This window comes from Corvus cornix, chromosome 1, assembly GCF_000738735.6.
Source record: "Corvus cornix cornix isolate S_Up_H32 chromosome 1, ASM73873v5, whole genome shotgun sequence".
NCBI lineage: Eukaryota > Metazoa > Chordata > Aves > Passeriformes > Corvidae > Corvus > Corvus cornix.
Window position 1 is genome coordinate 12,512,973 of NC_046332.1, and position 15,702 is coordinate 12,528,674.

A 15,702-nucleotide genomic window follows, 5' to 3' on the forward strand; every position below is an offset into this window, starting at 1 on the left:
GTGTTACAGGCTGTGAGAGTGAAATGAAAGTACTGGTCTATACACTGCACAGAAAAGTGTCTTTCCTAAATAAGTAGGAGGGATGCTCAATGAAACAGCCATTAAAGAGAGGAGTAAATGAGAAGAGAAATGCCTCATACAGCTGGGACTCAAATTATTTTATTACCAGCAAATGATGGGAAAATTAAAAGGCAGCTGTATATTTATTCTTTTCACATCCGGCAATTTTAGAAATCATTGGGGTTTTAAAAGTAATACTTTCTTTCTTTTCCTTTTTTCCTGCCAAGTAGAGAGTAAAGCTACTTACTAAAATTATGATGAAAGCCCTCTTTGTCAAAATAAATTAACAGCAATTGTCCTGCTGATATACATTTGCTTTCATGTTAGCAGAAAATAAAAATAGAAAAGATTTAGAGACATCAAAAAACCTTACACTTTCTTCATAACGCTAAGTTGGCTACCACTGTCAAATAATCTAAAATAGTCAAGAGTGTAGCTATTAATTAACTTTAAAAGCAACCAAAAAAATTAAAATAATATTTCCAGGCTCTACTCCTACTCATTCCATAATCCTACAAGGCGTTAGGTTTACAAGGTACTTCACTGATGTTAGTTGATTTTTAATTCCACTCTCTCTGAAAGCTTCTTGGATAACATATTTCCTTTATAAATGCCACCAGTACTCTTGCATGAGGCTTAGAATCAAAAAACCCAAGGAAATAAGTGATATTACTTCAATTCTGTCTCAAGGCATATGTTTAAGGTGTATTGTCAAAGATCTGTGAAACTTAAAGGAAGAAATGATTAAAGGAAGAAATGTGGCCTGTATCATGCTAGTTTTGAATGACTTTGAGCTGCCTATGGAGGAGATAAAAATCTTGCAAGTATTCAGTGATTGCTCTCTCAGTCTGAAATGTGCACCTTAGGAAGGAGGAAATACTAGCATATAATTTGTAAGGAACATTTTAAACATCTGTTTCTAAACTTGCTTGTCAGAATCCAAAGAGAACTGGATAGGTTCATTAATTCCTAGTATTAGAGAATCATAGAATGGTTTGGGTTGGAGGGGACCATAAAGATCTTCTCGTTGCAACCTCCTGCCATGAGCAGGGACACCTTCCTCTAGACCAGGTTGCTCAGAGCTCCATCCAACCTGGCCTTGAGCACTTCCTGGAATAGGGCATGCACAGTTTCTCTGAGCAACCTGTGCTGCTTGTGCCTCACCACCCTCACAGGGAAGAATTTCTTCCTAATATCTGATCTAAACCGACTCTCTATGAGTTTGAAGCCATTCCTCCTTGTCCCATCACTACATGCCTTTAACAAAAGCCAGTCTCCAGGTCTTGTGTCCTCTTCAGGTATGGGAAGGCCTCTATAAAGTCTCTCCAGAGCATCCTCTTCTCAAGGCTGAATAGCCCAAATTCTCTCAGCCTTTCCTCATAGGAAAGGTGCTCCAGTCCTCTGATCATCTTTGTGGCCTTCCACTGGACTTGTTCCAACAGGTGCATGTCTTTTTTATGTTGGGAGACCCAGAACTGGATGAAGCACTGCAGGGAAGATGTCACAAAAGCGGAGTCACCTCCCTTGGCCTCCCAACCATATTCATTTTGGTGCAGCCCAGGACACGGTTGGTCTTCTGGGTTTCAAGAGCACATTGCTGACTCATATGGAGCTTTTCATCCAAAAACACCCCAAAGACCTTCTCCCCAGAGCTGCTCTCAATCCATTCTCCACCCAGCCTGTATCTGCACTTGGGATTGCCCCAATGCACTTTGCACTTGGCCTCGTTGAACTTCATGATGTTCACACAGACCCAGTCCTCCAGGCTGTCCAGGTCCCTCTGGATCCATCCCTTCCCTCCAGTGTGTAGTCACCACACAGATTGGAGTTGTCAGCAGATTTTCTGAGGGTGCCTCAATCCCACTGTCCATGTGACCAACAAAAATATTAAACCTGTTGATCTTAATACCAACCCCTGATAATGCCACTCATCACTGGTCTCCACTTGGACATCCAAAAGATCCTAGACTGGAAGTGTTGGTAAAAGACTTTTATTTTTCAGAAAATATACCCAAATCATAGAAAGCTTATTAGAGATAAAAACAACACACATGCACAAAAACCACCAAACCTAAACAATAAAAAATCCAAGTGCATAAGTTTGAAGTGAGTAAAAAATAAACAAAACATCCAGCAGACTGGAGTCAGACAGAGAGAAATGCTAAAATGACTGTTTATTTGGAAGCAAATCAGCCCTACAGTGAAACAAAAGAGTCACAAATAGCAAAATGTACATACGGTGTTAAAATTGGAAATTTTAATAAAGCCTTTTGAAATGGTACCATGACCCATAATTTTTACAATTTTTAGATAGGACACCTCAATGTTATCAAGTTCTTGAGCCTTTATTTATTTAGTGATTGCAAGCTTAAATCTAAAAGTCAATCTTGGTCTGTTTTGCTACAGTGTTTGGAACTTCTTCCTGTCACAGGAGATGTTGATAAACTGTACACATAGCCTGGAAGAGACAATTAAAAATGTTTATCTTATTATAGTGATGAAAACCCACAGAAGTGATGTAAATAGCAAGCACAGAAAATTGCTTCCATTCTTTTCATCTGGAGGGATTTCCAAGGCAACTTACAGCCAGAGCTGAATACTGTGCTGAAGTGGCTGACTGATTCCCAAGTGAGTCTGGGAATAGCAAGCTCTGACATATCTACAACTGCCTGCATGGATATAGTGATAATAGAGACCTCTGACATTGTTTCTAGAAGGCTCATTATATCATAGACAAAAGGCTGAACAGCTGCATTGCCATAGTGATATATATCGGTGGTACTAGACTAGGGAAAAACAACTATAAATGTAATAAGCCACTTCCTATAAAAGTAGATATGATTAAGGATCATACTTACATTTCTTCCTTTTTAATAATTCTGATCATCAATAAAACTCAGGGTTTGAATGAGGAAGAGCCTTGATTTTCCTGAAATGCTATATTGTGCTACCAAGACAATCTGGAGAGAATTATACAGCCAGAACTCAAATATGGAGGAGCACTGTCTCCTAATGATGCCATTCACATAAAAGCCATCTAGGAAGATAAATTTGTCCAGCCTAATTAATGACCTAAATTTCTCCTTGCCTTTTCATCTTCCTGGGTTCATGACTAATTCTGACCCTTCTTCCCTTGGCAATTATTTCTTCTTTAGCATCTCCTGGAAAGCAGAAATTAAAATGCAGCAGTTATGTCACGTGCACAAACATTTTTTTCCCTTTGGCTAGATATGTAAGATTTGAGATGGTAAATAGATCATTATTGTCTTCTGTCACTAAGGTGCTGGGTAAATCTACTTATGATGCCCATAAAAACTGTATTTACAAAACCCTCAGAGTACTTGTTTGTTTAATGTACTCTCTGCTGTCTGTGTATCTGTACTGATTACTGCCCACACAAAAGAAATTTAATACACATTGCACCAAGATACAGTTTATGAAAATTTAATCAGAAAGTACTCAGAATTAATTAAATGGATGTGAAATCCAGCAGCATACAATAATCACCGCGATTTTGTCTCTGCTACCCAGCAGAGGTAGTAGTGATTGGTTATGTGCAGCATAACACAGGAAATGTCAGTGAGATTCAGAATTACTACTAGCATTAAAAAATCATCTAACTTACAGACAGCTTCAGTAAAATAAGTTTTAAGATATAGGCATAATTTTAAGCATTTTCTATGCATAAATGCATATGTGTGATGGTGAGTTGTGAGCTCAAATAGTGCACATTTGCACAAGGATCTTCAGATGACGGGTTTCAGTGCAGTTTACCTCTCCTTTTCCAGGGTATTTTCTATCCATATAGTAGTTTTTTGATAAGTATTCTCAATGGCCTACACTAGTTGATGTATACAATCTATTTTAAAAAATAAAAGTCTTTCAAGCAGCTATTCATAGTAATGTTGCAAGAATAATTGTTATGGAAGTGTGGTATTTGTTTTACTGTTCCTCCTTGAAGACTATGAAGGGTGAAGATGAAATATTACAGAGGAAAATCAAAGAAATGTGGGAATTGCAAAAGCTAATAAATAGTACACCAGTGGCAGTTCACTTCTTGTTGATCTTTTGATGGACGTGTCTCCTCTGCATAATCAGTGTATCATCAATACTTCAAACCCCTGCACTTTGTGTTACCTCATGACTTACTGTCTGTGACAGAAATAATTAATAGTAGGAAAAAAGGGCTTGTGAAACAGAGAGGAAAGGACAAAGCAATTGATTTAAAAGCAAGCTCTGCTTTAGAAGCAATTCTTTAGAAGTTTTGATGAAAACTTAGGCTCTGAAAATAGTTACAACATTCTTGTATCACTATGTGTGAAAACAGAAGAACCTCAGTGCAATGATATGGGTTAGTACAACTTATCAAGTGGCCTTTGTGACTTTCCATAGAACTGAATTTAAATTGCTTTAGAAAGTGGCTCCAAAGTTTTAATATTTTTTTTTCAGTTTCAACCACTTATAACTGAAAGGCAAAATATCAGCTTCAGAGTTGCATAACCAAAGCACTGATATAAGCAAGAGTGGAAAAAGGTTAGAAAGAGATATGAAAGTCTTTTTAATGGGGAAATTAGTGAAAAGTCCTGAGGTGTAAAAAGCATAGGTAGAAATTTTTGTAAAATACTAGAAAAAATATTCAGTTATGATTAGGCAACTTAACCAAACATCTTGTACTGGTTCAAACTCTAATATTTTGTTGCTGTTGTTTAAGAGACTATTGTTTGGAGATGCTTCTTTTGATAATGGCATTTTTTTTTAGATGTTATGCATTCCTAGCTTTTTTTCCACTGCTTTTTAAAATAATGTGAATAGTAAGAAGCTGAGAAAACAGGCATTTTAAAATGTGTTTTCCCTGTCATACTTTGTCTGAGAACTACCATCAAACTTAATATTCTTGTAAAATATTAAAAGAAAAAAGTTGAAAAGTTCTGCCTGCATCTAAATATTTTTTCTTTATATTAAAGTTTTTCTGGTTATATTTTGTTTGCATCAAACTAAAATAAAGCTAGACATCCAATTTTGGAGGTGTGAATCTGCTGGGTTATAATATCTACTCTCACTATAGTTTGAATCTTGAGTTTCATTGCCTGCATTTATTGTCTTTCCAGACCATATATATTGTTTTGCTTGTCACATTTTAAAGAGAAGTACAGTGTGCTGAATAAATCTTCTCAAGAGTGTTTTGGGTATTCAAAGACAAAATTTCTTAGATTTATGGAGTCTTGGGGAAGTTTTAGAAACTGGTCAGACATTGCAAGACACACAACTTTCCTTTACATCATTCTTCAGACTTTGTCACCCCATGTGCCACTTTAGACAACATACAGCCAGCTAAAAAGAGAGATTAGATTGCATTTTGAAACTCACTTTCTTTTTATCTTTACTTTTCATTTTTATATTTTGTTTCAATGTGCAAAAGAACAGACTTTGAATGGTCATTAAATTGTTAGCACACAAGTAAACACAATTTCCTTTGACAAAGGACTTTTCAGCAAAGCATTCACATTTAATGATGTAGCAATGAAGTGCTTGTGTTGTCTGACTTTGTCTTTTATTCTCTAACCTAGTGATTTCTTACATGTATTATTTAGTGAGTATACATGCTCACATGCTGAATCTGCAATTAGAGAGATGTTGTGAATTATCCCCGGGGTTATATTCCACCTCCTGATGTAAATTGCTCTCCTTCACACTGAGATATACAACCAGAATGTCCCTATGATTTTGTATTAGAACGGTGTGACTGCCCCATCCCTGGAAGTGTTCAAGGCCATGTTGAATGGAGCTTTGAGCAACATGGTCTAGTAGAAGGGGTCCATGCCCATGCCAGGGGGGTTGGAATGAAATGATCTTTGAGGACTTTTCTAACACAAACCATTCTATGAATCTATGATTTTATGGAGCTCTTCTACATAACATAAGCACACAAATGTTATAGTGCAACTCTACACTTAATGACTAGTTTATATCACTAGCCCAAGGAAAAATTATAGTTTACAGGAAATCACCCCATAAAATATTTCCAGTTTAAATAGTTAGAGGAAACAATTTAAAGAACTAGTTTTAAAACTTCTTTCAATATGGAAAAAATTCTAAAGTTGTCATTTGACTAATCCTTGATTGACAGGAAAAGATGAGGAGGACACAAATATGGTTCAGCAGTAGGAAAACCGAGCTTCTGAAATGCCTCCTGTTTTCTTCACCATTGACCATAGAAATCACAAAGTCTTGACAAAATATCACAGGGCATTCCTTTATCGTGGAAAAAATCTGTTGAGGTTAACTTCTTTTTCAAGCCTGATGCACAAAATTTCCAAAAGGACAAAAGAAGCCTCTGTGAAACCATTGTTTATGATTTGCAGACCACATTGATAGCTTCCCTGGATATTTTATTTGCAACTGAAGATGTCTAAAGACTTTGTAGTTGTATCACCAATTTTTTATATGTGTTTGATTTTTTTCTTAATATTAAATACTGTACTAAGTGAGGATCATGTCTCAATCTGGTCTGACATTTTGTTCCTTTTTCAACATTTCATTGGATCTTTTTCTGGGGATTTACATATTATAAGGAAAAAAAGTTTTTGAGGAGTTGTGGTGTTGTAATTGAATCTATCTGTCTGTCTGTCTATAGATCTGTCAGAGATTGCTGTGGTGGGATGTTTAAAAGACTGACAAGACAGGACAGTTTTAAACTATAAAACTGAACTTTACTACATTCATTTATTAAAGGCATTCTTCCTGCTAAGGCTTAATTCTTACATGTCATCATCACTACCTATACAAAACTGTTAGTATTTGATATCCATTTTCTGTACTAACTGTGAGTATGCTGGCAATGATGCTGCACAGTCAGTACTGATGGCTGCTGTCATTACTTTTTCCTGCTCACCAAGGTCAAGGTGATCAGTCTTGAGAGCTCCTCAATAAGACAAGTCAAGAAAAATGGGTTTGTCTTCCAATTTTCTGCATTGATGTCTGATGCTTTTATCTTGTTGCCCTGTTTCCACCACCAAAATAGGGATTTCTTCTGCTTATATTGTTTCTTAGGCTACGTAGCGGGTTCGGTTTGTAAACCAGGCAGAAACACCAATTTAGTGTAGTGGTTTGATCCAAAATACTCATTACTGTTTACCTTCTGTGAGATAAGATTTAGGAGAAATGCAAAGCAGGCACCAAACTTGAAAGAATATAAAGAAGTTTATTAACAGACCTAAAAGAAAGAAAAAAAATCATACCACACCTTCAGAACATTTTTCCTCCCCCCCCACCTTTCTCCCTTCTCCCATTGACAATATAAAAAGACAACCCTTGAGACGTTCAGTCTGTTTACCACTTCCATAATAACCTTGTTCAGTCCATTTAGGAAGAGGAGTCTCTCTTGTTCATGCTATGAAAACATTATCACAATGAGCCAGCCGCCAAGGTTGGTTCTCTGCTCGCATGTGAGTCCCTTCCCACGACTTGCAGCTTTTCCCACAACTGCTCTCGAGGGTCCACTCTTGAATTACTGGGGTACAATTTTAAGGTTGAGCCATTCAGAAACAAAAGTTCTCTTCACCCATCTCTGGGAACATTTCATCTCTAAGAACAGAGGCCCTTCTCCTTCTGTGGGAGCAAAGGGTCCTCCTCATCTTCATCTTTAGGGCTATCTCTGGGAGCATCTCTAGGAACTGAGGTCTTCTCTTCCATTTGGAGCAAGAGTCCTCATCGCTCCCATCTCTCCCTGTTCAAACTTCTCATGAAATTACAGCTGCGTCAGCATCTGCCTATCTCAGCGCAGGTGCTTTTGCTCACAAGTACAAGTTGAACGCTCCACCCCCCATGCCTTCATGAAATTACAACGGGTACTCTGATGCATCGTAGCTTTACAAGAGAATTTCAGCTTTAAGCATCTCCTCTTTCTTCTCCCTCAGGTTTTCAGCTCGTCACAGCACTAAAAGGGTTAATCTCACCCAGGCCTTGCAGCTGGAATTTTTCTTATCGCTGTTGGTCACATGACCTCTGCCGGACAGCGGTGCAGCTTTAGCTGAATCTTGGCTGCACTGGAGAGGGGGGAGAGCCGGACCGCTCCATCCGCCCACAGCAGGGCTGTGGGGGGTTCTGCAGGTGGAACAGGGCCCCATCAGCTCCAGGATGGCTGTGGCCTGGCCCGGCCCGAGCAGGGCCTGGGCCGGGCCCGCCAATCCCCGCACGGGGCCCGCAGCCACCTGTCCCAGCACCGGAAACAAGAGAGGGCTCTGCCTGGGGTGTGTCTGTTCTTAAGTGTGGATCACAGAGGCAGTCACAATTTTAATTGGCTTAAAGAATTGTCCATATTCAAACTGGCTAGCTGATAGGTTCTGTTAGGTCACAGAGGAGGCTGTAAGCACCCATTTGCAAGAATATCACTTCCAGGACTATGCTTTGCTAACCCATGACAGGCTACAATGATGAGGAGACTGGGGCATCTCATGAGCAAAGGCTGAGGGAGCTGGGTTGGTTTCAGCCTCAAAAAGAGATGATGGAGAGGGGACCTCATCCCTGTCAGTATCTGCAGGGAGGGCGTGGACCAGGCTCTGCTCAGTGGTGCCCAGCAATGAGACAATGGGCACAAACTGATGCCCAGGAAGTTCCACCTCAACATGAGGAAAAACTTCTTTCCTGTGCAGTGACCAAGCACTGGAACAGATCACCCAGAGAGGGTGTGGAGTCCCTCACTGGAGATACTGAAGAACTGTGTGGACACAATCCTGTGCCATGTGCGCTGGGATAAACCTGCTTGTGCAGGTTTCAACCTGACCCATTCTGTGATTCTGTTTTCCTCCATCTTGCCAAACATCCTTGTAGTGCTTTTTAGCAGAATATCCTGCCTATTTTCACCCTCTTCTCCTATGAGGTGACTTTGTTGCTTGGTTGCCTTGGAGGTGTAGCTATCCCTCTCCCTCCTGTGCTTCTCACATTGCTCATACACCAATGTAAAGCTTTGTGTGGCTATGCCATCCCAACACTGTAAAATGCTCACATATTGCTGTTGGCTGCACCACTTTAGCGTGCTTACTTTCAAGTTCAAGGCAAGTCAATATATTAATTCTAACCCAAATAGTACATTTATAATTGATATGCATTATTGACCTTTGCATTGGGTACAATGACAAGGTCTGCCAATATTTATAGATTAAAACCATTGTTTGCATTTAGAGTGTCAATGTGAACTAACTTCTTGGCCAGGAGACAGTTCAGTTTGGAAAAGTTTATGGAGGCCTCCTACATCAATATCCATGATGAGATATGAATTAGAATTATCTGTTGACTTTGGCTGCTGCTTGTCTTTCTTCCCAGATTGATGTGTTAGGTCTTGGTATTTTTTATTCAGGTAAGTATTTCTCTTAAGAACATCTGCTTTCTTTTGTTTCTGCCCTGGTGACGTAACTTGCCTTTTCCTCTTCAGTCTTTTGACAGGACACTGTCTTTTCTTATGAATCCCATCATTTCTCCGTGCATAAACCTTAAGGTACTTCCAAGAGGAAGTTCAGAATGTTTTGCTAAATTCAGTCTTCTGTCATTGATTTTCCAAACTTTCTGGTTGACTAGTCTTCCCTGTCCCTACTCAGCAGCTTCTCTTGCAGAAAATTTCTCAAGGGAAAGACTTTTACATCCTTTTACAACCTTCCACAAAAAATTCCTTACATGAAAATTTTAAAGGACCTCATTTTGTAGTCCCCTATTTTTCAAAGTCCTCCAATTAGAAAATGGAAAAGCAAATAACAGAAATAAAATAGAGAAATACTGTTTTTAAAAGATAGCTATGGTATAAATCTCATTTTTCTTTATGTTATCATAACCTTTGGAGAATTCATTAAGGGACTTCCAGTTTCTGAGAAACTACCCAGTCTGTGCTCCAAGTAGGAAATTGTTAATGGAATGCAATGGCTTCTCCTAATTCCTCAATATTAACAAAAGGTGAAGAATAAAAAAAAATTCATATTTTCAGAATGCTAAAATAAATCTTGCTTTTAATATAAACATGGTATGTTTTTTAACATGAATTACTAAAATGCTTTCAAAAAATTGTTTTTTGCCCATATGGAAAAATCTATTTCAGATGCATAAAATGATCAGCAAATAGGCATAGGCAACACTGGTGATAATTAAAATCGATTTTAAAAGCACAATTCATTGCGACTAATTGTTTACAGAATGCCTGGTATGTAATCAATATTTTAATTTACAGTCTAGAAAAACTATAAAAAAGCTTCAAATTATTTTAAGAACTTCACAGAATGTCAGATTCATGATATTCTTTATTTGGCCTCTGGACAAGGGTGACTCATGACTGAGCTTTATCCCTTACTAGCCAACACATATCCTGGGGTAAAGTAGCAAGATTTCCAGCAAGTGTAGGGAGGTGATCCTGCCCCTCTGCTCAACCCTGGTGAGGCACATCTGGAGTGCTCTGTCTAGTTCTGGGCTCCTCAGGACAAGAGAGGCATGGAGCTCCTGGAGTAGCTCCAGTGGAGGTTACAGAGATGATGAAAGGATGGAGCATCTCTTTTATGAGGAAAGGCTGAGGGAGCTGGGGCTGTTCAGCCTCGAGAAGAGATGACTGAGAGGGGACCTCATCCATGTCTGTCAGTGTCTGCAGGGAGGGTCAGAGCATGGACCAGGTTCTGCTCAGTGGTGCCCAACAATGGCACAAGAGGCCCTGGGCAGAAACTGATGCCCAGGAAGTTCCACCTGAACATGAGGAAGAAATTCACTGTGCAGTGACCGAGCACTGGAACAGATCACCCAGAGAGGGTGTGGAGGCCCTCACTGGAGATATTCCAGAAGTGTCTGGATGCAATCCTGTACCATGTGCTCTGGGATGACCCTGCTTGAGCAGGGGGATTGGACCTGATGACCCACTGTGGTTCCTTCCTACCTGACCCAGTGTGTGATTATGTGATTCTGTGGTACAGATAGACTGCTGAAATTAGATCAGGAGTTTCTTTGCTTACTTAGTCAAACTGAATTTTAGCTGTTTTGTGAAGTAACTGAAAATTATTAGTGGTACTGTGGACAGGTTTTGTAAAGTGATTATATGAATTAATATTTGGTGTTCCAAGACAAGTCATAAGGCTAGGTAGAGGGTAATGTGGTAAAAGGATTTTAAAGTATTTTTATACTGTCCTTATTCTTTGTTCATGTGAAGACCAGTGCAGTCCTTGCAGTATGTCCACATTCCCTTTAGTCCTAGTCTAGCAGAGAAACAACGTCTGACACTGAATTTTACAGTGTCCCATAACTCACATCCAGTTCTATTCTTGCATTTCTTTCACCTTCCTATATCTGACCCACACAGCCAACCCTGGAAAGAAGCTGATGTGAGAATTTACTTGGGGAAATGCTGAAGCTTTGCCCAGGCTCCTATAGCAGGACATAATTCATAAAACATACATAAATCTTTCTAAAAATAAATGCTTTTCTTGCTCAGAAAAGGACAAAGAGACTTCTGACAGAAGACAGCAAAGGAGGAATAGTTCCTTCTGAGGAACTACTTGCAAATAGTTTCGATTTTCTCCAAGTATAGGTCTTCCACTCTCTTCTGTTACTGGAAAAGAAGTGCCATTTGCTACAGGATCAAGGACAAGATTTGTGTTGCAGTCCTCAACATTGTTAGAGTAATTTGATGTATTTCTTATGGTTTGTATTTCAAAAGATGATATTCAACCAAGTGCTGGACCATTTCATATTCCAAGTAATTTATTTTCTTACAAGTAAAATAACCCAATAAATAAAGTAGTTGAACCTCACATTAATTTAGTCAATGGTTTGTAAAGTTATTTTGAAGGTAGCATACTTGGAAAGAAGTCTCCTGGCAATATGTCTCTTTATGGGCACTGGTATGCAACTAGTATATAAAAGAAATCTGTATTTCAGTGCATAGGCATTGTTTAATCAGATTTATCAGGCTTTATTCTGGTGTCTGTGATTCATATGTAGCTGTACTCAGTAATCAAATTGTTTCAGTCCCATCATTACTTTTTTCTTAAGGTTTAGGTTTTTTCTTCAGGAGAAAACCCTTAGTAAATGAATCCTCAGTCTGTGAATTTAAGATTTAAATGTGGAACATAATTTCATTTGCTAGAGTATCTGGCTTCAACAGCCAGTTACTGTTTGTATCAAATAATAGTATATGAATATTTTTATATTTTAATATTTTATCTCCATAGACTTCAGATAGTCTTAAAGTAACAAAAGCAAAGGAGAAATACTTAAAACAGAAGAAAAAGCTCAGTAAGAACTATTTTGCAAAGGCTGTTTGTTCTCAGCATCCAAGCAGAAGGAGAATTTACCCCAAAATATTCCTGAGAGCTGAGGAACAACATCACTAGTAATTTACTAGGCAAACCTGCTTATTCTGCAGGTGAGTATTTATGGGGATTTTATATGTGACAATGGATGCTTAGTGATTGACACTTTTCCTCATCCTCTCTTTTTTAAAAATTATCTGGCTTTCTTTTGGTTTAGGGCAGCAGTGCTACTAAAGTTTTGTTTTCTCTATGGGATCCACAGTTCCAGTGTTACAGATTTTGTTTTGGTTTAGATGTCCACGTAATTCTACCTTTCAAAAGTAATGCATATGAAAGTGTTATTGGTTATAAGTGACCTTCTCAGAAAATTTATTGAAGCATGTAAAATTATTTTAAGTTCTCAAAGTACTTGAGCAATGTGTGGTGCCAAGATATGCTTAAAATCTTTTAGACCTGCAGACACAAGGTGGTAGTATCAGCCTTTAGTAATAATTGTTTAGGGTGGCATTGCTTTTAGTTAATAGCCTTTGTTTCCTCTCCCTTCCAAACAAGGGCTAGAGAAAATCCTTTGATTTTGGCCCTGCTAACATTCAGTGTATGTCTCGAACTACTGATCAAGTATCAATCAAGTGCTAAACTGGTACATTACAGATACGCAAATGAAATCCAAGGATCTTCATCTCTCCCAACAAGCTAGAGATATTGTATATTTTTCTGGTTTGTCATGTTTCTTCATAAGTTCTTAGAATATTGAAGAGAAGAGTGAAAAATAAGTCATTTCAGACAAACAAATTACCTTTAAAAGACTATGTTTGCCATGAAATATGAATCCCATATTTCTAGCATTCTGACAAATGATCAAGTCATGAATAATTTGTTAGGAAACTGCAGGCATTTTAGTCTAGAGAAATCTCACAAAGAACAGGGATCCTGAGAGATAGATGTTGTTAACCCCTATCTTTTGCTGACCATCTTCTTAAGGGAATAAAAAAATGTTTACGAATGCAGTAAGAAAAATATTAAGTAAGAATCTACTACTTAGCATTTGTCATTTTTTTTAGGCACCATATTAACGTGCTTTTAAAATAATACTCCAATATTCAATGCCATTATACTCTGTTTTTAAGTAAGATTTAAGGTCAAGGTGTAGACTTGACATTTAACTTCTTGTTCTCAGGGATTGTCTGTAGTATGGTATCATATTCGTACTCATACAGTCGCACCAAATTGTGGCAGTTCATCCCAGGGATCACTTAATACTCTTTTACTACCTCTAAGAAACTTCAGGACTGCAGAAAAATGATTTTTTTTTCCCACCAGCTTGTTGTGGTGGCTGCCCTTTCACCTCCAGTCTCCTCAATTCCAACATACCAAAACATCAATGTATTACAGAAAGTTCCATTCATTCCTTTTCAATTGAAATGTGTAGAAGAGGAAATGGCCAAGTCTTGGTTAAAATAGTAGGATAGTGGAATGGTCAGCTGGAGGACATTGCTTAGGACTGTGTGAAGTCAGGTTTTGGGCACCCTAAGAATGGAGACTCCACAACCTCTGTGGGCAGAACTTGTTCCAGTGTTTGACCACTTTCTCAGGGGAAAAAAAATTGTCCTTATTTTTAAAAGACATTTCCAGGTTTTCAGTTTGTTCTCATTGCTCCTTGTCCTGTCACCAGCAAGAAGCGTCTGGGTCCCTTTTCTTTACTCACACCATCAGGTATTTATATACATGGATATGATTTCAGAAAATCCTTTCTGGTCCATGCTGAACAGTTCTAGATCTTCCAGCCTCTCTTCATCAGATGGATAGTCCAAGCCTATAACCTGCATTGTGCCCTTTCCCTGATTTGCTGCAGTGCACACCCCTGTCTGTCTTTTACTGGAGAGCCCAGCACTGGACGCAACACCCAAATGTGTTTCTCCAGGGCTAAGGAGAGGAGAAGGATCACCTCACTTCACCTGCTGGCAGAGTTCTACTTAATGCAGCCCAAGATGCTGTTTGCTCTTTGCCACAAGGACACATTGCTGGCTCCTGGTGAACTTTCTGGGACTTGCCCGAAGTACTTTTCTTCAAACCTGCCTTCCAGTCAGTCAAATCCCAGCATGTATGGGTATCTGGGGTTGTTCTACCCCAAATGCAAGTCCTTGCAATTGGAATTTCTGAAGGTACTTTTACATCTGTTTCTCAAGCCTGACAACGGCTCTCTGAATGAGCACAACCATCTGATCTACCAAACACTCCTTTTTCCCCTATGCAGTGTTCCTGCTGCCTTTTTTTTAATTACCTAGGATGGGCCATTCTGGAGCTTAAAGAAGGTGATCTTTGAAAATAAAAGAGATATTAATTTTTTCCCCGGGGCCTAATTCCATGCAGTTCTTCCAAGCAGATTCCTAAACAGACCTGCTTTCCTAAAGTCCAGGACTGAAATACTCTTATTTGTCTCACTGACTCCTATTCAGACATCAACACTGCAGCCAAAGCTGCTCCCAAACTTCACATATTCAGCCAGATCTTCTTTGTTGATACAGTCTTTGCTTTTCACACTTGAAATACCAGGGCTGGCAATAGAAATTAATCTTTTGTTACAGTGAAGGACTTTTATGCTAGTCTTATCTTTCAGCATTGAAACGCTTCTAGCAATCTGACCTTACATGAAGATGTATAGTCTAATAAATACTATGCAAAAGAAGGTTCATCTTGTTTGTATTTCAATTATTTTTCCATGAATTTTTGATGCAGATAATGTTTAGTCAGCCACTCCCCATGAGTGTGTGTGTGTGTGTAATGTGGTAATGTGGCATAATTGCTTTTTCTGGCATAAGTTTATGATTTCTTCATTACTCATATGACAAGGTATGCTGTTTTTTGCTGGGATAGAGTTAATTTTCTTTCCAGTGGCTGGTGTGGGGCTGTGTTTTGGATTTGTGCTAACACAGGGTTGATAGAGATGTTTTTGTTGTCACTGAGCAGGGCTTACACAGACCCAAGGCCTTTTCAGCTTTTTGTACTGTCAGGCTGGCAGGGAGGTTGGGGGTGCTTGGGAGGCTGGGAGAAGACACAGCCAGGACAGGTGACCTCAACTGACCAAAGGGATATTCCAGACCATATGGCATCATTCTCAGCATATAAAATGGGCAGATAAAGGAGAAGTGGGGGCTTTTCAGAGTGATTATGTTTGTCTTCGCAAGTTGCCACTGCACATCATATGCTCTGCTGGGGATGCTGAACTCCTGCCTGCCTACAGGAAGCAGTGAATTAATTCATTTTTTTCTTTGCTTACACCCATGGCTTTTGCTTTTCCTATTAAACTGTCTTTGTCTCAATCTATGAGTTTTCTAGCTTTTTCATCCTCTTGCTTTTATCCCCATTC